This window comes from Triticum aestivum, chromosome 3B (assembly GCF_018294505.1).
Source record: "Triticum aestivum cultivar Chinese Spring chromosome 3B, IWGSC CS RefSeq v2.1, whole genome shotgun sequence".
Lineage (NCBI taxonomy): Eukaryota > Viridiplantae > Streptophyta > Magnoliopsida > Poales > Poaceae > Triticum > Triticum aestivum.
In genome coordinates, this window is record NC_057801.1 from 825027227 (window position 1) to 825048976 (window position 21750).

At 45.6% G+C, this 21750-nt stretch overlaps 1 pseudogene; it reads right to left on the bottom strand.

Moving 5' to 3' along the window:
• Window positions 1-4685: 4685 nt before the first annotated feature.
• LOC123066874 (GDSL esterase/lipase At5g03600-like) overlaps window positions 4686-21750 on the bottom strand; it is a 33224-nt pseudogene continuing 16159 nt past the window's right edge.

The window sequence follows — 21750 nt, forward strand, 5'->3', positions numbered from 1 at the left end:
ATGAACATTGTATCAGGATCTCGTTTAATTCGAGATGGCTACTCATTTAAATCCGAGAATAATGGTTGTTCTATTTATATGAGAGATATGTTTTATGGTCATGCTCCGATGGTGAATGGTTTATTCTTTATGAATCTCGAGCGTAATGCTACACATATTCATAGTGTAAGTACCAAAAGATGTAAGATTGATAGTGATAGTCCCACATACTTGTGGCACTGCCGCCTCGGTCACATAGGTGTCAAACGCATGAAGAAGCTCCATGCTGATGGACTTTTAGAGTCTCTTGATTACGAATCATTTGACACGTGCGAACCATGCCTCATGGGTAAAATGACCAAGACTCCATTCTCAGGAAGAATGGAGAGAGCAACCAACTTATTGGAAATCGTACATACTGATGTGTGTGGTCCAATGAGTGTTGAGGCTCGCGGTGGCTATCGTTATGTTCTCACCCTCACTGATGACTTGAGTAGATATGGGTATGTCTACTTAATGAAACACAAGTCTGAGACCTTTGAAAAGTTCAAGGAATTTCAGAGTGAAGTTGAGAATCAACGTGACAGAAAAATCAAGTTTCTACGATCAGATCGTGGAGGAGAATACTTGAGTCACGAGTTTGGTACACACTTAAGAAAATGTGGAATAGTTTCACAACTCACGCCGCCTGGAACACCTCAGCGTAATGGTGTGTCCGAACGTCATAATCGCACTCTGTTAGATATGGTGCGATCTATGATGTCTCTTACCGATTTACCGCTTTCTTTTTGGGGCTATGCTTTAGAGACTGCCGCATTCACTTTAAATAGGGCTCCGTCGAAATCCGTTGAGACGACACCGTATGAATTATGGTTTGGGAAGAAACCTAAGCTGTCGTTTCTAAAAGTTTGGGGATGCGATGCTTATGTCAGGAAACTTCAACCTGAAAAGCTCGAACCCAAATCGGAAAAATGCGCCTTCATAGGATACCCTAAAGAAACTGTTGGGTATATCTTCTACCTCAGATCCGAAGGCAAGATCTTTGTTGCCAAGAATGGGTCCTTTCTGGAGAAAGAGTTTCTCTCGAAAGAAGTAAGTGGGAAGAAAGTAGAGCTTGATGAAGTATTGCCTCTTGAACCGGAAAATGGCGCAACTCAAGAAAATGTTCCTGAGGTGCCTGCACCGACTAGAGAGGAAGTTAATGATGATGATCAAAATACTTCTGATCAAGCTCCTACTGAAATTCGAAGGTCCACGAGGACACGTTCCGCACCAGAGTGGTACGGCAACCCTATCTTGGAAATCATGTTGTTAGACAACGGTGAACCTTCGAACTATGAAGAAGCGATGGCGGGTCCGGATTCCGACAAATGGCTAGAAGCCATGAAATCCGAGATAAGATCCATGTATGAAAACGAAGTATGGACTTTGACTGACTTGCCCGTAGAACGGCGAGCCATAGAAAATAAATGGATCTTTAAGAAGAAGACAGACGCGGATGGTAATGTGACCATCTATAAAGCTCGGCTTGTCGCTAAGGGTTATCAACAAGTTCAAGGGATTGACTACGATGAGACTTTCTCACCGGTAGCGAAGCTGAAGTCCGTCCGAATCATGTTAGCAATTGCCGCATTTTATGATTATGAAATTTGGCAAATGGACATCAAAACGGCATTCCTTAATGGTTTCCTTAAGGAAGAATTGTATATGATGCAGCCGGAAGGTTTTGTCGATCCTAAAAATGCTGACAAAGTGTGCAAGCTCCAACGCTCGATTTATGGGCTGGTGCAAGCATCTCGGAGTTGGAACATTCGTTTTGATGAGATGATCAAAGCGTTTGGGTTTACACAGACTTATGGAGAAGCCTGTGTTTACAAGAAAGTGAGTGGGAGCTCTATAGCATTTCTCATACTATATGTAGATGACATACTTTTGATGGGAAATGATATAGAACTTTTGGACAGCATTAAGGCCTACTTGAATAAGAGTTTTTCAATGAAGGACCTTGGAGAAGCTGCTTATATATTAGGCATCAAGATCTATAGGGATAGATCAAGACGCCTCATAGGTCTTTCACAAAGCACATATCTTGATAAGATTTTTAAGAAGTTCAAAATGGATCAGTCCAAGAAAGGGTTCTTGCCTGTTTTGCAGGGTGTGAAATTGAGCTCAGCTCAATGTCCGACCACGGCAGCAGAGATAGAAGAGATGAGTGTCATCCCCTATGCCTCAGCCATAGGTTCTATTATGTATGCCATGCTGTGTACCAGACCTGATGTAAACCTTGCCGTAAGTTTGGTAGGAAGGTACCAAAGTAATCCCGGCAAGGAACACTGGACAGCGGTCAAGAATATCCTGAAGTACCTGAAAAGGACTAAGGAAATGTTTCTCGTTTATGGAGGTTACGAAGAGCTCGTCGTAAAAGGTTACGTCGACGCTAGCTTCGACACAGATCTGGATGACTCTAAGTCACAAACCGGATACGTGTATATTTTGAATGGTGGGGCAGTAAGCTGGTGCAGTTGCAAGCAGAGCGTCGTGGCGGGATCTACATGTGAAGCGGAGTACATGGCAGCCTCGGAGGCAGCACATGAAGCAATATGGGTGAAGGAGTTCATCACCGACCTAGGAGTCATACCCAATGCGTCGGGGCCGATCAAGCTCTTCTGTGACAACACTGGAGCTATTGCACTTGCCAAGGAGCCCAGGTTTCACAAGAAGACAAGGCACATCAAGCGTCGCTTCAACTCCATCCGTGAAAATGTTCAAGATGGAGACATAGAGATTTGTAAAGTACATACGGACCTGAATGTAGCAGATCCGTTGACTAAACCTCTCCCAAGAGCAAAACATGATCAACACCAGAATTCCATGGGTGTTCGATTCATCACAATGTAACTAGATTATTGACTCTAGTGCAAGTGGGAGACTGTTGGAAATATGCCCTAGAGGCAATAATAAAAGCATTATTATTATATTTCTTTGTTCATGATAATTGTCTTTATTCATGCTATATTTGTGTTATCCGGAAATCGTAATACATGTGTGAATAACAGACACCAACATGTCCCTAGTAAGCCTCTAGTTGACTAGCTCGTTGATCAATAGATAGTCATGGTTTCCTGGCTATGGACATTGGATGTCATTGATAACGGGATCACATCATTAGGATAATGATGTGATGGACAAGACCCAATCCTAAACATAGCACAAGATCGTATAGTTCATTTGCTAGAGTTTTTGCAATGTCAAAGTATCTCTTCCTTCGACCATGAGATCGTATAACTCCTGGATACCGTAGGAGTGCTTTGGGTGTATCAAACGTCACAACGTAACTGGGTGACTATAAAGGTGCACTACAGGTATCTCCGAAAGTATCTATTGTTTTATATGGATCGAGACTGGGATTTGTCACTCCGTATGACGGAGAGATATCACTGGGCCCACTCAGTAATGCATCATCATAATGAGCTCAAAGTAACCAAGTGTTTGGTCACGGGATCATGCATTACGGTACGAGTAAAGTGACTTGCCGGTAACAAGATTGAACGAGGTATTGGGATACCGACGATCGAATCTCGGGCAAGTAACATATCGATTGACAAAGGGAATTGCATACGGGGTTGATTAAATCCTCGACATCGTGGTTCATCCGATGAGATCATCGTGGAGCATGTGGGAGCCAACATGGGTATCCAGATCCCGCTGTTGGTTATTGACCGGAGAGCGATCCTGGTCATGTCTACATGTCTTCCGAACCCGTAGGGTCTACACACTTAAGGTTCAGTTACGCTAGGGTTGTAGGGATATGTATATGCAGTAACCCGAATGTTGTTCGGAGTCCCGGATGAGATCCCGGACGTCACGAGGAGTTCCGGAATGGTCCGGAGGTAAAGATTTATATATGGGAAGTCCTATTTCGGGCATCGGGACAAGTTTCGGGGTTATCGGTATTGTACCGGGACCACCGGAGGGGTCCCGGGGGCCCACCGGGTGGGGCCACCCATCCCCGGGGGCCACATGGACTGTAGGGGGTGCGCCTTGGCCTACATGGGCCAAGGGCACCAGCCCCACTAAGCCCATGCGCCTAGGGTTTCCAAGGGGGAGGAGTCCTACTAGTGGAAGGCACCTCCTAGGTGCCTTGGGGGGGAGGGAAACCCCCCTTGGCCGCCGCACCCCCCTAGGAGATTGGATCTCCTAGGGCCGGCCACCCCCCTTGGCACCCCTATATATAGTGGGGGAGAGGAGGGACTTCATACCTTGAGTCCTTGGCCTTAGGTTGCCTCCTTCTCCCTCCCCAACACCTCCTCCAACTCCTTATTGCTTAGCGAAGCTCTGCCGGAGCACTGCAGCTCCATCAACACCACGCCGTCGTGCTGCTGCTGGTGCCATCTCCCTCAACCTCTCCTCCCTCCCTTGCTGGATCAAGAAGGAGGAGACGTGGCTGTTCTGTACGTGTGTTGAACGCGGAGGTGCCGTCCGTTCGGTGCTAGGATCTCCGGTGATTCGAATCACGTCGTGTTCGACTACATCATCCCCGTTCTTTGAACGCTTCCGCTCGCGATCTACAAGGTATGTAGATGCATCTATTCACTCGTTGCTAGATGAACTCCTAGATGATCTTGGTGAAACGAGTAGGAAATTTTTTATTTTCTGCAACGTTCCCCAACAGAAAAGTGCTACAACGACATATGAAAGCTGACTACCTAGTCTTGATCTAAAAACTCCCTCAAGGGCTTTTCCAATTGTTTCATGACAGCCTCCCATCCCACGTGCGTGGGATGCATGTCACATCCCTAGCCTCTGGTGCTGCCTGGTGTTTGCATCATGTTTAAATTTTGAAATTTGAACTGAGGAACTTTGGAAGCCTCAAAACCCTAAATAAAAGAAGGGCAAAAAAACCCTAAAATCTCATTCATTGTTCCAAAATGCTCCTCTTAAATGTTTGATAATTTTTGGCAAGGGTTCTGGTCCCAACCAAAATATTGAACATTTTAAGGACTTAATCTTGGGACTTTGAATTTAAATCATTAGCTATTTGAATTTGAATTATATTCATATAATTAGAATATAATTTCAAATACCCCTAAAATATTTTATGAGCTTTTGGAAAAGTCCATCTAGCAAAATAAAAATATTCAGAGGAGTTTTTGGCATTGTTTGAATTGTTTTAAATTCAAAACAGTGGCAAAAGATTAAATAAAAACAGAAACAGAGAAACAATAAAAGGATAGAAACTCACTTGAAACTTACCTGGCGCTCACCGAAGCCCAGCTGGACGGCCCAACACTGTTGGCCCAGCCCATCTCTCCTCCCCTGTCGTCTTCCTCCCTGCCAGGAGGACGGGCAGGCGCCCGGCGCGCGCGGCCACGCGCCCCGGCCACCTCCTCCCTGCCTGGCTGCCTCCTCCTCCCCCTGGACGTCTCCCGCAATGCCACGGAGACGCCCTCGACCCCCTCGACCGCCCTCTCTCTCTGGACCCCCTCCTCCTCCTCTGCTCTCCCTCCCTCTCGTCACCGAACGCACCTGAGAGCGCCGCTCGCCGTAGCCATGACCACCGGCCACCCCTCGTCCCGTGACCGTGCCCAGCAGCTCCGCAATCGAGCACCACATCCCCAAGCCGAAGGAAACGAGCCGGAGGGCTTTGCTTCGTCGCCAACGTCCTCGTCTTCACCGCTGGCGCCGGAAGATCGTCTCCGTCGATTCGTCGGTTTCCGTCCGTCCCCGAGGCCGCTGACCTTCTCTACCGAATCCTTGTGAGCTCCTACACTTTTCCCCGTGCTCACCCCCTCTGTTTCCGCCCTCTAACCGCAGCCCGCCATGGCCGAGCACCCGCTGCCGCCGCCGCGAAGCTCGCCGTCTCTAGCCGTCCCGCCCGACCAACCCAAGCATGGAGTCGTGCTCCGGGCTTCTCCAGGAACCTGTAGCGCACCTCAGGTCGCCCAATCGTGCACTGTGGTCCTCGCACCCGTGCAAGCCACAACTGCACCGCCGCGGAACTCGACGCCGTCGATGTTCCCAGCCACCCTAGCATTGCCTGAGGCCACCAATCGACGCGCCTCCTTGCTCCGGTTCCAACGCGCCCAGCCGCGCGAGCTCCCGTCGCAGGAGTTGGCCGGACGGGCAACGCCGCCGCGTCCTGGTTACGCCGGCGATTAGCCGCCGGTGATAGTAGCTGTTAGGAGTTAATCACCCCACTAACTAAGCCCTATGTCACTAACACCTAGGCCCCACGCTTTAATTAATCTTAGTTTATTTTCTGTTTAGTTTAAATTAATCACAGTGCCCCACGCGTCGGCGTTGACCTCGCTGCTGTGGCTTTTGACCAGCCCCACATGCCTGTGACTCCAGCCAGCGCTGTGTCACTGACCAGTGGACCCCACTGGTCAGTTTGACCCGGACCAGCCCCTGTTGACTCTGCTGAGGTCAGCATGACGCCATGCTGACGCAATATTCCTTTTCTGGAATTTAGTTTATTTTATAAATAATCAGGAAATTCCAGAAATAGCTAAAACTTCAATAAATCATAGAAAATTAACCGTAACTCCAAATGAAATAATTTATATATGAAAAATTATCAGAAAAATCCAATCTATCCATCTGTACCATTTTCATGCATGTTAGAACAACTTATGACCACTGTTTTGGACAAAACAAATAAAGGGCATTTAAATAATCATATATGGAGTTGGAGTTTGAATCATGTATTCAAACCAACTTCATTTAAACCATAGCTAGGTGCATTAGCCCAAAACACATTCATATTGCCATGTCATAGCATGCATCATATTGTGCATTGCATTGATCGTGTTTCCTCTGTGTTTGCCGGTGTTGTTCCCCTCGATAGACGTTGTACCGACGATGTGATCGTTGACACTGATGAAGACTCAATGCTATCTTCAGAAGTGCCAGGCAAGCAAAACCCCCTTGTTCATTCCGATAAAATCCCACTCTCTTGCTCCTGCTCGCTTTTACTGCATTAGGACAACACCGATTCAACTGTTACATGCTGCGGTAGTTGAACCCCTTTATCCTCTGCATGACCTGTCATTGCCATAGTAAATAGATGAAACCCACTAGCATGAGTAGGAGTTGTTTGAGCCCTGATGTGCCTACTCATTCATGCTTGTTTGTCATGCCTGCTACTGCTTAGAGTTGAGTCAGGTCTGATTCATCGGGGATGAATCAGAGGCGTGTGAACATGTCCTGCTGTGTGTGAGCTAAGTGTGTGAACACGATTTGGTAAAGGTAGCGGTGAGAGGCCATGTAGGAGTACATGGTGGGTTGTCTCATTGCAGCCATCCTTAGGAACTGAGTTCTGTGTTTGTGATCCATGACCAGCTACTACCGCGCATTGGAATGCTTAAGTGCCCCTCTCGACTTATTAATCAACTTGATCTCTGTCCAGGAGTTGCAACTAGTTTCTGGTGTTTGTAGGTAGTGTTAGTAGTCTACCAAGTGGCACCCGGTACAGGTGGGCTTGGGACAGACTAGGCACAGTGGCCCGGTGTACCAAGTAGCACCCGGATGGTGGGCTTGGGAACCCTGCTCACATCGTTTGGGGCCGTGAGCGACACCCCGGCCGGATCTCCTTGCGGATGGAACCCGAATAGGCGATAAACCTAGACTAGAGACTTGCTCGGTTAGTCAGGTCGTGGCCGACTCCCTCGCCCGGCTTCCGCTTGAAGGTTGCCGAGGTACATGACGTATATAGGGCGGTAAGTGGCGAGAGCATGTGTGAAGAAGTACACCCCTGCAGGGTTAACATCATCTATTCGAATAGCCGGATTCCTTGGATATGGAAACTTGGACCCCTTGCATAGTTCATAGACAAGTGAAAGTGGATACTCTAAAATACGCAAGATAAGCGTGAGTGCTATGGATGGCGTTCTCGTAGGGAGACGGGAGCGGATCCATAGTGGTATATTGATATGGTGAATATGTGGACTCGTGTGCGCCACCTCAAAAGAGTTACTTGCAGTCATAGTTCAAGATAGCCACCGAGTCAAAGCTGGCTTGCTGCAGTTAAACCCCACCACCCCCTTGTTGATAATGATGCATATGTAGATAGATCTGATGTAAGTCTTGCTGGGTACATTTGTACTCACGTTGCTTAATTTATGTTTTTGCAGAGACTTCAGTCTCACTAGTAGTTCCACGTGGACTTCGACGTTTAGCTTGTTACCTCAGCTACGATCTTGTGCCCTCGGCAGGATCTGGTAGATAGTCAGGCCTCTCAGCCTTTTTCATTTATAGTTGTCTGTACTCAGACATGTTAAGCTTCCGTATGTGCTTTGACTTGTATGCTCTGATTGTTGGGTCATGAGACCCATGATTGTAATATCTCGCTCCTCTGAGCCTATTGAATAAATACTTGAGTCGTAGAGTCATGTTGTGATGCCATGTTGTGTTTGCACATATCGAGCATATTGTGTGTATGTTATTGAAATGCTTGGTATGTGTGGGATCTGACTATCTAGTTGTTTATCTTTAGTAGCCTCTCTTACCGGGAAATGTCTCCTAGTGTTTCCACCGAGCCATGGTAGCTTGCTACTGCTCAGGAACACTTAGGCTGGCCGGCATGTGTCCTTCGTTCCTGTGTCTGTCCCTTCGGGGAAATGTCACGCGATGAATACCGGAGTCCTGTTAGCCCGCTACAGCCCGGTTCACCGGAGTCCTGCTAGCCCAGTGCTACAGCCTGGATTCACTCACTGATGACCGACACGTTCGATGCTGGTTCATGGATGCCTGTCCCTGTAAGTTTGTGCCACTTTGGGTTTACAACTAGCCATGTCAGCCCGGGCTCCTTATCATATGGATGCTAGCGACACTATCATATACGTGTGCCAAAAGGCGCAAACGGTCCCGGGCAATGGTAAGGCGACACCCGTGGGAATACCGTGCGTGAGGCCGCAAAGTGATATGAGGTGTTACATGCTAGATCGATGTGGCATCGAGTCGGGGTCCTGACAGCTTTGGTATCAGAGCCTGACTGCCTGTAGGATTACCAAGCCAAACTGGTCGAAGTTGAGTCTAGAAATTCTTTAGTTATATAAGGGAATTGATTGTGGGATGGACGTAAGGCTCTTTTTACTCCTTATACCTTATGCCCTTCTGATCTGAGTCATCTTATCTTTCCTACGGGGTTAAGGAACTAGGCTTTCTCTTCTTTCTATCAGGATCACGTGTTACTAATCCGTAGATTTATAAGATTGTTGGATTTAAGCTTGAGTTCAGTTCCTACGACTTCTGTATGTTAATTGTTGATCTCGAAACCTTGATATTGTGCTTTTGAGTGGTTATGCCACCATTTTTGTGAATGTCTCAAATCTTTTCTGAGCATTTACAGCCGTTATGTTGTCCGAGTCATCCCAGGTTTCTAAACAGTTTGATGCATTTGCAAAATCCTTTCCCTCTGGTTTCGATGTTCCTTTATGCCAGCTCAATCACACTAATTGTTGAGTTGAGGTATTCTATTGCCTTGACATATATGTTGGAGCTGGTATTATGACCCTAGGTGTCTTAGGGGATCATCTAGTAATTTAGCCATGATTTGTGTCCTAGTGTGATGATTCTGGCCTTTATTCTCGAAAGCATTCCGTGATGCTACTTAGTAGTAGGTATTCTACCCCTGGGTTTTGAACCCGAGATTCACTCTACTTACTTCATGTTGATAGTGTTTGCTAGTTCCTTTAGGATATTAGTAACCTTTGCGATAGTCCTTGAAGTCCGTGGTATCTTCTTCTTACAAATACCATGAACTACTTATGGCAGAAGTTCCTCGTTAAACTGAACGATCATAACCAGAGTGCTCTTGATGAGTTCTCCATTATATATTGTGGCTCTGCCAGTTCTACCTTTCTGCATGGGTTATCCGGAAGAAATATGTTGAACTTCGTTCGACATGCTAAACCATGCATCCACAACTCAGAAAATCGTATGTTCCTTGGAGTTGTCCCTCTTTAGTTGTCTTCTGACCCTCGTCTATCAATTGATAGTCAAGGTTATGTGTGCATTCGTTCATCGATGTCTATTACTCCTGTGGTTCGTCAAGCCATTGTATTCCAGAATGACTAGGAGAAACAAACTCCAGTACCTCATCCATATCCAGGATTGGGTAAAAGAAGTTGTGCTCCGCAGAACAAATTGCTAATCCAGCTTTTGCTCTGTTCTACCTTGGAGTATTACCATCTTTTATATCGGGATTGTTATAGGAATTGCACACCATCCTATAAATTCTTGGTGCAGTGATACTTCCCTCCATCATTATTCATTTCTCCGTTCCCGTGTTGTTATGACCGGATTGTCGTCAAGTGAATCGTGATGTGTGAAATCAATACTCCTAGCAACTTGTTGTTGGTAGTTAAAGGACGATAACCTCATTCTTAGCGTGTTGATTATTGAATTGTCACCCAAAGACTGATTGTGCTACCTAGTCCTTATTTCTGGTGCACTCTTCGACCCATGAGTTAGGAATTATCTCAAGTCCTCACTCATTTGATCATGTCGTCTTGCCCTCAAAAGCAAGATTATTCTCGAGCTTAGTAACATACCGGTGGTTCGTGACTTTGCAAATATCTTCTTGGAAGTGTTACCGGGTTGTTTCCTGACTGTTATGTTGAGCTCGTGATCAAGTTGGTTTATTCCTGTAAACCACCCCTTCTCCAAGAGTCTGTGTTGGATACCCTGAGCTAGTTGGATAAGCTAAACAACAACTTGGAGAGTTGGAAGATAAAAGCTTGTCCGACTTAGTTCATGTTAAGGGATATCTTTTTGTGTGTGTGTGTTGAAGAAAGATGATATCTTCATCGATTGGTCCCTGTGATCAGTTGCTGGACCTATGGTCTTATCAAAAACTTTGATTTAAGTATAGGCTATCATCAAATCAAATCAGAACCAACGATGTTCGTAATGTTGTCTTACTCGTGGCTGTCCCTCGAGCATACACCATTATATCTTTTGCTCTGACCAATACTATCACCTTGTTCACATGATGGTGGAAGTCCAGTGATATGGAAATTCCGATGAGTTGTTGTTGAGCCCATCAGTAGCATTTTGTCTCCCCCATGATTCATATTGAACATCAACCTAGTGTTGGAAACTTTGTAAGCAATGCCTTCGTGCTCCGTTCATGAAGCATATGTTTGGATGAAAGAAGTGACTTCCTTTGATTCACGTGCATTTGATGTAAGTTGCCGTCGTGAATTCGAGAAAGTTTGTTTCTGCTCCTCTGGAACCATCCCAAGTCAGCCATGCATGTGCGAAGTATTCTATGGTCTGATAGACTGATCATCTTCATTCCATATGTATCCCTAGCACACCAAGCCACTGACTGATTTGTTCAAGGAGAAGGAGTATCTTCATAAGAGCTAATCCAGACTTATGAAAGAACTTCGATATCCTCGATGATGGGTCCCAACCTGAACTCGGTAGTGTTTTATTGTAAGACTACCATGTGATCATGTTTGCCTGGAATAGCGTGTTCACACGTGCGTAGCAGAACCAGCTCATGCTTTGGAGTTTGCTATCATAGTTCATTTCCCGAGAATCTCGCAACGTTATCTCGTCGAATTGTGTTGCAAACTTTCATTTTTCTTCCTAGACTCGATGAGTCTGGAATATCCTGACACCAACCAGATCTGAATCTCAGGCAGACTTGATGGTTGGAATGTTCCCAAAAACTACAATATTGGTCCCTCTATAACCGGTAAAGTGGATGTCGTGGCCAACACATCTAGCCGGAAGACCCATTATTGTAGGCTTTTGATTGAGAAAGTTGGCCACCTCCCCATAGGGATTTCGTAGGATTTACTCCCTAGTTGCCCCTATGGATTTCTGTGTTCCGAAGTCCGACCTTTTTACTTGATGTTCTAGATATCAAACCATATCTATGAATGGGTTACACTAGCACATCAAGGAGAACATTAGAAGCGGAGTGCTAAATGTCTCTCGGTCGATCATCCAGATTTTCTTTCCTTGGCATTGCTAGGGTGAAATCTGAGAAAGTGTTATCTTCCTTTGCATCTGCATCATCCATCATCATTCATCATGGTAGCAAGTTGTGTTGCCAGGATCCTTGGCACGGATGTTGGTAAAACCTTGATGATTATGGAAATGCTCAAGTTCTTGAGAGCACGCACAAGCGCTACATGTTATCATCGGCTCTAACTGGGATTCCTCTCAGTTTCCTCGGCAATGCTATGACCTTTCAAACAGTGAATTCACTCTCTATTGTTGGGTTCTTTCCAGTTACCAGAATCATTCCCAGCATTTGCATTCTATTCCCAGCTTGCACCACCATTGTGCCATTCTACCATGGGTCTCTTCCATTTCCGATGGTAAGCAAAATCATCCATTACGTTGTCTTCAACAAGGTAATCCACATCATCCAAGTCCGAGTATGCCATTCTACCGAACCCCTCCAAACGATCACTCAAGAATTACCTTAGGCTGGTATAAAGAGTTTCAATGATCTCGGAATCAAAAGTAATTCTTTTTTCCACCTAAGGGGATATATCTACGAGTCATCATCCCTAAGGTGTCTCGTTGTGGTATCATGGCAACTCAACTCCTCGCTACGTGACAATCGTTTACCACCTTTTTAAGTGTGGAATTATTGTCTACCTAGTGAACCTTCGTCATCTGTTCCACTCCATCTTCTAGATGTGAGTTTCGTGTCTCAGCTCAAGAGATGTTGCTATATCTCATTCCGAGAGTTAATCCTAAGTTGATTGATCTACGAGAAAATCGATTCTTCCGGAGTTGTCCTTTTCCTCTTGCTATCATGCTAGTTGGAGTTCTCAGAGCAAGACATCAAGACAAAGATGGTGATCAAATCAACGTTCCTATGAAGTGCAAGTTGGATCGTGAAGATTGCGTTAGTTGCGTTTCCCTTCATCCTACCCTACGCTTGAATCTCGGGACGAGATTCTTGTTTAGTGGGGGCGAGTTGTCACATCCCTAGCCTCTGGTGCTGCCTGGTGTTTGCATCATGTTTAAATTTTGAAATTTGAACTGAGGAACTTTGGAAGCCTCAAAACCCTAAATAAAAGAAGGGCAAAAAAACCCTAAAATCTCATTCATTGTTCCAAAATGCTCCTCTTAAATGTTTGATAATTTTTGGCAAGGGTTCTGGTCCCAACCAAAATATTGAACATTTTTAAGGACTTAATCTTGGGACTTTGAATTTAAATCATTAGCTATTTGAATTTGAATTATATTCATATAATTAGAATATAATTTCAAATACCCCTGAAATATTTTATGAGCTTTTGGAAAAGTCCATCTAGCAAAATAAAAATATTCAGAGGAGTTTTTGGCATTGTTTGAATTGTTTTAAATTCAAAACAGTGGCAAAAGATTAAATAAAAACAGAAACAGAGAAACAATAAAAGGATAGAAACTCACCTGAAACTTACCTGGCGCTCACCGAAGCCCACCTAGATGGCCCAACACTGTTGGACCAGCCCATCTCTCCTCCCCTGTCGTCTTCCTCCCTGCCAGGAGGACGGGCACGCGCCCGGCGCGCGCGGCCACGCGCCCCGGCCACCTCCTCCCTGCCTGGCTGCCTCCTCCTCCCCCTGGACGTCTCCCGCAACGCCACGGAGACGCCCTCGACCCCCTCGACCGCCCTCTCTCTCTGGACCCCCTCCTCCTCCTCTGCTCTCCCTCCCTCTCGTCACCGAACGCACCTGAGAGCGCCGCTCGCCGTAGCCATGACCACCGGCCACCCCTCGTCCCGTGACCGTGCCCAGCAGCTCCGCAATCGAGCACCACATCCCCAAGCTGAAGGAAACGAGCCGGAGGGCTTTGCTTCGTCGCCAACGTCCTCGTCTTCACCGCTGGCGCCCGGAGATCATCTCCGTCGATTCGTCGGTTTCCGTCCGTCCCCGAGGCCGCTGACCTTCTCTACCGAATCTTTGTGAGATCCTACACTTTTCCCCGTGCTCACCCCCTCTGTTTCCGCCCTCTAACCGCAGCCCGCCATGGCCGAGCACCCGCTGCTGCCGCCGCGAAGCTCGCCGTCTCTAGCCGTCCCGCCCGACCAACCCAAGCATGGAGTCGTGCTCCGGGCTTCTCCAGGAACCCGTAGCGCGCATCAGGTCGCCCAATCGTGCACCGTGGTCCTCGCACCCGTGCAAGCCGCAACTGCACCGCCGCGGAACTCGACGCCGTCGACGTTCCCGGCCACCCTAGCATCGCCTGAGGCCACCAATCGACGCGCCTCCTTGCTCTGGTTCCAACGCGCCCAGCCGCGCGAGCTACCGTCGCCGGAGTTGGCCGGACGGGCAACGCCGCCGCATCCTGGTTACGCCGGTGATTAGCCGACGGTGATAGCAGCTGTTAGGAGTTAATCACCCCACTAACTAAGCCCTATGTCACTAACACCTAGGCCCCACGCTTTAATTAATCTTAGTTTATTTTCTGTTTAGTTTAAATTAATCACAGTGGCCCCACGCGTCGGCGTTGACCTCGCTGACGTGGCTTTTGACCGGCCCCACATGTCTGTGACTCCAGCCAGCGCTGTGTCACTGACCAGTGGACCCCACTGGTCAGTTTGACCCGGACCAGCCCCTGTTGACTCTGCTGAGGTCAGCATGACGCCATGCTGACGCAATATTCCTTTTCTGGAATTTAGTTTATTTTATAAATAATCAGGAAATTCCAGAAATAGCTAAAACTTCAATAAATCATAGAAAATTAACCGTAACTCCAAATGAAATAATTTATATATGAAAAATTATCAGAAAAATCCAATCTATCGATCTGTACCATTTTCATGCATGTTAGAACAACTTATGACCACTGTTTTGGACAAAACAAATAAAGGGCATTTAAATAATCATATATGGAGTTGGAGTTTGAATCATGTATTCAAACCAACTTCATTTAAACCATAGCTAGGTGCATTAGCCCAAAACACATTCATATTGCCATGTCATAGCATGCATCATATTGTGCATTGCATTGATCATGTTTCCTCTGTGTTTGCCGGTGTTGTTCCCCTCGATAGACGTTGTACCGACGATGTGATCGTTGACACTGATGAAGACTCAATGCTATCTTCAGAAGTGCCAGGCAAGCAAAACCCCCTTGTTCATTCCGATAAAATCCCACTCTCTCGCTCCTGCTCGCTTTTACTGCATTAGGACAACACCGATTCAACTGTTACATGCTGCGGTAGTTGAACCCCTTTATCCTCTGCATGACCTGTCATTGCCATAGTAAATAGATGAAACCCACTAGCATGAGTAGGAGTTGTTTGAGCCCTGATGTGCCTACTCATTCATGCTTGTTTGTCATGCCTGCTACTGCTTAGAGTTGAGTCAGGTCTGATTCATCGGGGATGAATCAGAGGCGTGTGAACATGTCCTGCTGTGTGTGAGCTAAGTGTGTGAACACGATTTGGTAAAGGTAGCGGTGAGAGGCCATGTAGGAGTACATGGTGGGTTGTCTCATTGCAGCCGTCCTTAGGAACTGAGTTCTGTGTTTGTGATCCATGACCAGCTACTACCGCGCATTGGAATGCTTAAGTGCCCCTCTCGACTTATTAATCAACTTGATCTCTGTCCAGGAGTTGCAACTAGTTTCTGGTGTTTGTACGTAGTGTTAGTAGTCTACCAAGTGGCACCCGGTACAGGTGGGCTTGTTACAGACTAGGCACAGTGGCCCGGTGTACCAAGTAGCACCCGGATGGTGGGCTTGGGAACCCTGCTCACATCGTTTGGGGCCGTGAGTGACACCCCGGCCGGATCTCCTTGCGGATGGAACCCGAATAGGCGATAAACCTGGACTAGAGACTTGCTCGGTTAGTCAGGTCGTGGCCGACTCCCTCGCCCGACTTCCGCTTGAAGGTTGCCGAGGTACATGACGTGTACAGGGGGGTAAGTGGCTAGAGCGTGTGTGAAGAAGTACACCCCTGCAGGGTTAACATCATCTATTCGAATAGCCGGATTCCTCGGATATGGAAACTTGGACCCCTTGCATAGTTCATAGACAAGTGAAAGTGGATACTCTAAAATACGCAAGATAAGCGTGAGTGCTATGGATGGCGTTCTCGTAGGGAGACGGGAGCAGATCCATAGTGGTGTATTGATATGGTGAATATGTGGACTCGTGTGCGCCACCTCAAAAGAGTTACTTGCAGTCGTAGTTCAGGATAGCCACCGAGTCAAAGCTGGCTTGCTGCCGTTAAACCCCACCACCCCCTTGTCGATAATGATGCATATGTAGAGAGATCTGATGTAAGTCTTGCTGGGTACATTTGTACTCACGTTGCTTAATTTATGTTTTTGCAGAGACTTCAGTCTCACTAGTAGTTCCACGTGGACTTCGACGTTTAGCTTGTTACCTCAGCTACGATCTTGTGCCCTCGGCAGGATCTGGTAGACAGTCAGGCCTCTCAGCCTTTTTCATTTATAGTTGTCTGTACTCAGACATGTTAAGCTTCCGTATGTGCTTTGACTTGTATGCTCTGATTGTTGGGTCATGAGACCCATGATTGTAATATCTCGCTCCTCTGAGCCTATTGAATAAATACTTGAGTCGTAGAGTCATGTTGTGATGCCATGTTGTGTTTGCACATATCGAGCATATTGTGTGTATGTTATTGAAATGCTTGGTATGTGTGGGATCTGACTATCTAGTTGTTTATCTTTAGTAGCCTCTCTTACCGGGAAATGTCTCCTAGTGTTTCCACCGAGCCATGGTAGCTTGCTACTGCTCCGGAACACTTAGGCTGGCCGGCATGTGTCCTTCTTCGTTCCTGTGTCTGTCCCTTCGGGGAAATGTCACGCGATGAATACCGGAGTCCTGTTAGCCCGCTACAGCCCGGTTCACCGGAGTCCTGCTAGCCCAGTGCTACAGCCTGGATTCACTCGCTGATGACCGACACGTTCGATGCTGGTTCATGGATGCCTGTCCCTGTAAGTTTGTGCCACTTTGGGTTTACAACTAGCCATGTTAGCCCGGGCTCCTTATCATATGGATGCTAGCGACACTATCATATACGTGTGCCAAAAGGCGCAAACGGTCCCGGGCAAAGGTAAGGCGACACCCATGGGAATACCGTGCGTGAGGCCGCAAAGTGATATGAGGTGTTACATGCTAGATCGATGTGGCATCGAGTCGGGGTCCTGACAATGCATGTCGTCCCAATAGAAAAATTTATTGGACTTGTCGCACACGGTGTAAAGAAGCTCTCTGGACAACTCGCCTTGCTGTCCACAGTAACCCTTCGAATCTAAACTCTCGCAACATGGCGATAGTTTGCGCTTGAATTGCTTCGATTGCTCTAAGCCTTTACATACATTAAAGTACATCAAATTAAATTAGATTATAAAATTTTAAAACAAAGACACTTTTCAATGCATGCAGATACATACCTGGCACATGATCCACAATAATGAATGTGGTGTATGATAACCCACAAGTGTAGGGGATCTATCGTAGTCCTTTCGATATGTAAGAGTGTCGAACCCAACAAGGAGCAGAAGGAAATGATAAGCAGTTTTCAGTAAGGTTTTCTCTGCAAGCACTGAAATAGTAGGTGATAGATAGTTTGGTGATAAGATAAATAGTAACGGGTAACAAGTAAATAAAGTAAGCAAAGTGCAACAAGGTGGCACAATCCTTTATGTAGCAAAGGATAAGCCTGGACAAATTCTAATAATGGTAAGGGAGCTCCCGAGGACACATTGGGAATTATCGTCAAGCTAGTTTTCATCACATTCATATGATTCGCGTTCGGTACTTTGATAATTTGATATGTGGGTGGACCGGTACTTGGGTACTGCCCTAACTTGGACAAGCATCCCACTTATGATTAACCCCTATTGCAAGCATCCGCAACTACAAAAAGGAGTATTAAGGTAAACCTAACCACAACATTAAACATATGGATCCATATCAGCCCCTAACGAAGCAACGCATAAACTAGGGTTTAAGCTTTTGTCACTCTAGCAACCCATCACCTACTTATTACTTCCCTATGCCTTCCTCTAGGCCCAAATAATGGTGAAGTGTCATGTAGTCGACGTTCACATAACACCACTAGAGGAAAAGACAACATACATCTCATCAAAATATCGAACGAATACCAAATTCACATGACTACTAATAGCAAGACTTCACCCATGTCCTCAGGAACAAACGTAACTACTCACAAAGCATATTCATGTTCATAATTAGAGGGGTAATAATATGCATAAAGGATCTGAACATATGATCTTCCACCAAGTAAACCAATTAGCACCAACTACAAGGAGTAATCAACACTACTAGCAACCCACAGGTACCAATTTATGGTTTTGATACAAGATTGGATACAAGAGATGAACTAGGGTTTTGAGAGGAGATGGTGCTGGTGAAGATGTTGATGGAGATTGACCCTCTCCCGATGAGAGGATCGTTGGTGATGACGTTGGTGATGATTTTCCCCTCCCGGAGGGAAGTGTCCCCGGCAGAACAGCTCCGCCAGAGCCCTAGATTGATTCCGCCAAGGTTCTGCCTCATGTCGGCCGAGTTTCGTCCCGTAAGCTTGCCCACAATTTTTTCCAGGGTTACAGTGATGATATAGCAGAAGACGGTCGTCGGAGGCCCACCAGCGGGCCCAGGAGATAGGGGGCGCGCCCTATAGGGGGGGCGCCCCCTGTCTCCTGGACAGGGTGTGGGCCCCCTGGCCTATTTCTTTCGCTCATAAATTCTTATTAAATCCAAAAAGTTGTTTCGTGGAGTCTCAGGACTTTTGGAGTTGTGCAGAATAGGTTTCCAACGTTTGCTCCTTTTCCAGCCAGAATTCCAGTTGCCAGCATTCCCCCTCTTCATGGTAAACCTTGTAAAATAAGAGATAATAGCCATAAGTATTGATATATAATGTGTAATAACAGCCCATAATGCAATAAATATCGATATAAAAGCATGATGCAAAATGGACGTATCAACTCCCCCAAGCTTAGACCTGGCTTGTCCTCAAGCGGAAGCCAAAATCAAAAAATATGTCCACATGTTTAGAGATAGAGGTGTCGATAAAAATAAAATACGGACATGAGGGCATCATGATCATTCTAATAACAGCAACATATATAGATTTTTTCATATGATTTCCTATACTCAAGTAATAAGCAATTCACAATGTCAAGTATGGTTCAAAAACTTCATTGGGAACTAACAAACTATAATCTCAGTCATTGAAGCAATTGCAATTTATCGTAACATCAGAAAGAGTCAATAATAGAGCTTTTCAGCAAGCTCACATACTCAACTATCTCGTAGTCTCCTATAATTGCTAACACTCATGCAATACTTGTGGTTATAGAGTTTCAGCCAGACACTGAGAAAGATAGGGGCTTATTGTGTTGCCTCCCAACGTATTCATCTTTAGGTGTTGTCAACAATAATAGCCTATGCCAACTTACATCCAATTGGATATATATATATATATATATATATCATGATCATTCAAACACGAGGAGCTTGCCAAAGGATAAAATGAAAAAGGGAAAGGTGAGGGTCACCTTGACTCAAGCACAAAGTAAAAACATAAAGTAAAAGATAGGCCCTTCACAGAGGGAAGCAGAGGTTGTCATGCGCGTTTAGGGTTGATGCACAAAATCTTAATGCAAAAGAACGTCACTTTATATTGCCCCTTGTATGTGGACCTTTATTATGCAGTCTGTCGCTTTTATTACTTACACAACAAGTTCGTACAAAGCTTATTTTCTCTGCACTAATAAGTCATACGTATTTAGAGAGCAATTTTTATTGCTTGCACCGATGACAACTTACTTGAAGGATCTTACTCGATCCATAGGTAGGTATGGTGGACTCTCATGACAAAAGTGGGTTTAAGGATATTTGGAAGCACAAGTAGTATCTCTACTTGGTGCAAGGAATTTGGCTAGCATGAGGGGGAAAGGCAAGCTCAACATGTTTGGAAGGTCAATGACAATATACTTTAACTGAGATGTCGGAAAACATAAATCATTACGTTGTCTTCCTTGTCCAATGTCAACTCTTTTAGCATGTCATACTTAATGAGTGCTCCCAATTATAAGAGGTGTCCAAGATAATATATTTATATGTGAACTCCTTTTTCCTTATCACTTCCTATTAATTGCAACGATGACCAAGGCTATGTTCATCAACTCTCAACAATTTTTATGCCTCATACTTTCTATGTGTGAAGTTATCACTATCCATAAGATCAATATGAACTCTTTTATTCTTTCTACTTTCTCAAGATCATAGCAACATAGCAAAACCCTTGACTCAACACTAATCTTTATTATAGATAGCACGCGGACTCGATTACATAAAGAGATCACAAAGCAAAATTCAAAACTACTTGATATCTAAATTTCAAACTACTAGATCAAGATACTACTAAAAAGGATCGAACTAAATAAAGCGGTAAAGATAGGAGTGTGATGGTGATACGATACCGGGGCACCTCCCCCAAGCTTGGCAGTTGCCAAGGGGAGTGCCCATACCCATGTGATTATTTCTTCGGAGGTGGTGAAGTAGGAGTTGTTGATGATGTAGGCTTGTCGTCCATCTTCCAGAGCATCGGCTCTCCATCATAAAAGTATGATCGAGTCTCCGGGATCCTTAAATCTGCAGCCAAACTCATTCGCTTGAATCTACATTCATACTCATAGTTCTGGTTTTGCAGGTCATAAATCTGGGCTTGGAGGTGCTCGATTTTCTCTTGAAGCTTGAAGATGGTCTCCCCAATGACTTTGGCATCCAGCTTGTGGTTGTTGGTGAACTCCGTGATCATCATCTTGTTGGCGTTGAGTCCACGCTCCACCATCCCTTGACACTTGAAAACTTCTTGCTCCACGGCTTCGAGCTTTGTCTCCACGCTCCCGGTACGCCTTGGTCCCTCCACATCGCGGATGTGCAGCACCCCCTCACACATCTCAATGGTTTGAGGATGATGCAGCACCTCCGCGAGATAGGGGTTGATAACCCTCTCGAAAAACTTGTCCTTGGGAGCGCTTGGAGACGCCATGATGCTCTAGATCTGAAACAGAAACAGCCCGAAACGAAAACAGAGGATATTTGCGTGATACGGTGGTCAAAACCTTTGGGAGTATATATAATGAATTTTTACCGACCAAAATACATAACATACAAGAAAACGGAGTCCGGGAGGCACTCGAGGTGCCCACGAGACAGGGGCGCGCCCTATAGGGGGGCGCGCCCTCCACTCTCGTGGGAGCCTCGTGTCCCTTTTGGACTAATTCTTTCTTCCTAAAATTCTTAAATAATCCAAAACTGATAAAAATTGCCATTAGAGTTGTTTTGGAGTAGGTTTACTTACTGTACCACATACATATGCCTTTTCGGAGTCTGGAACGTTCTGGAAAGTGTCCCTTATGTATTCCACAGGAGTTATGGTTTCAATAATATTAGTTTCATCATTGATAGGATTACCTGAAGTATAATGTTTAATTCTTTGATCGTTAACCACCCTTAGATTTGTGCCTTCGAAGTTGTTAATTTTTATATCACCAGAAAGATAGACCTCCTCGATAATGTAGGGACCTTCCCATTTTGAGAGAAGTTTTCCTGCAAAAAATCTTAAACAACAGTTGAATAATAACACATAATCTCCTACGTTAAACTCGCGCTTTTCTATCCTCTTATCATGCCAGCGTTTGACTTTTTCTTTGAAAAGCTTGGCATTCTCATATGCTCGGGTTCTCCATTCATCAAGTGAGCTAATATCAAACAACCTCTTCTCACCGGCAACTTTGAAGTCATAAT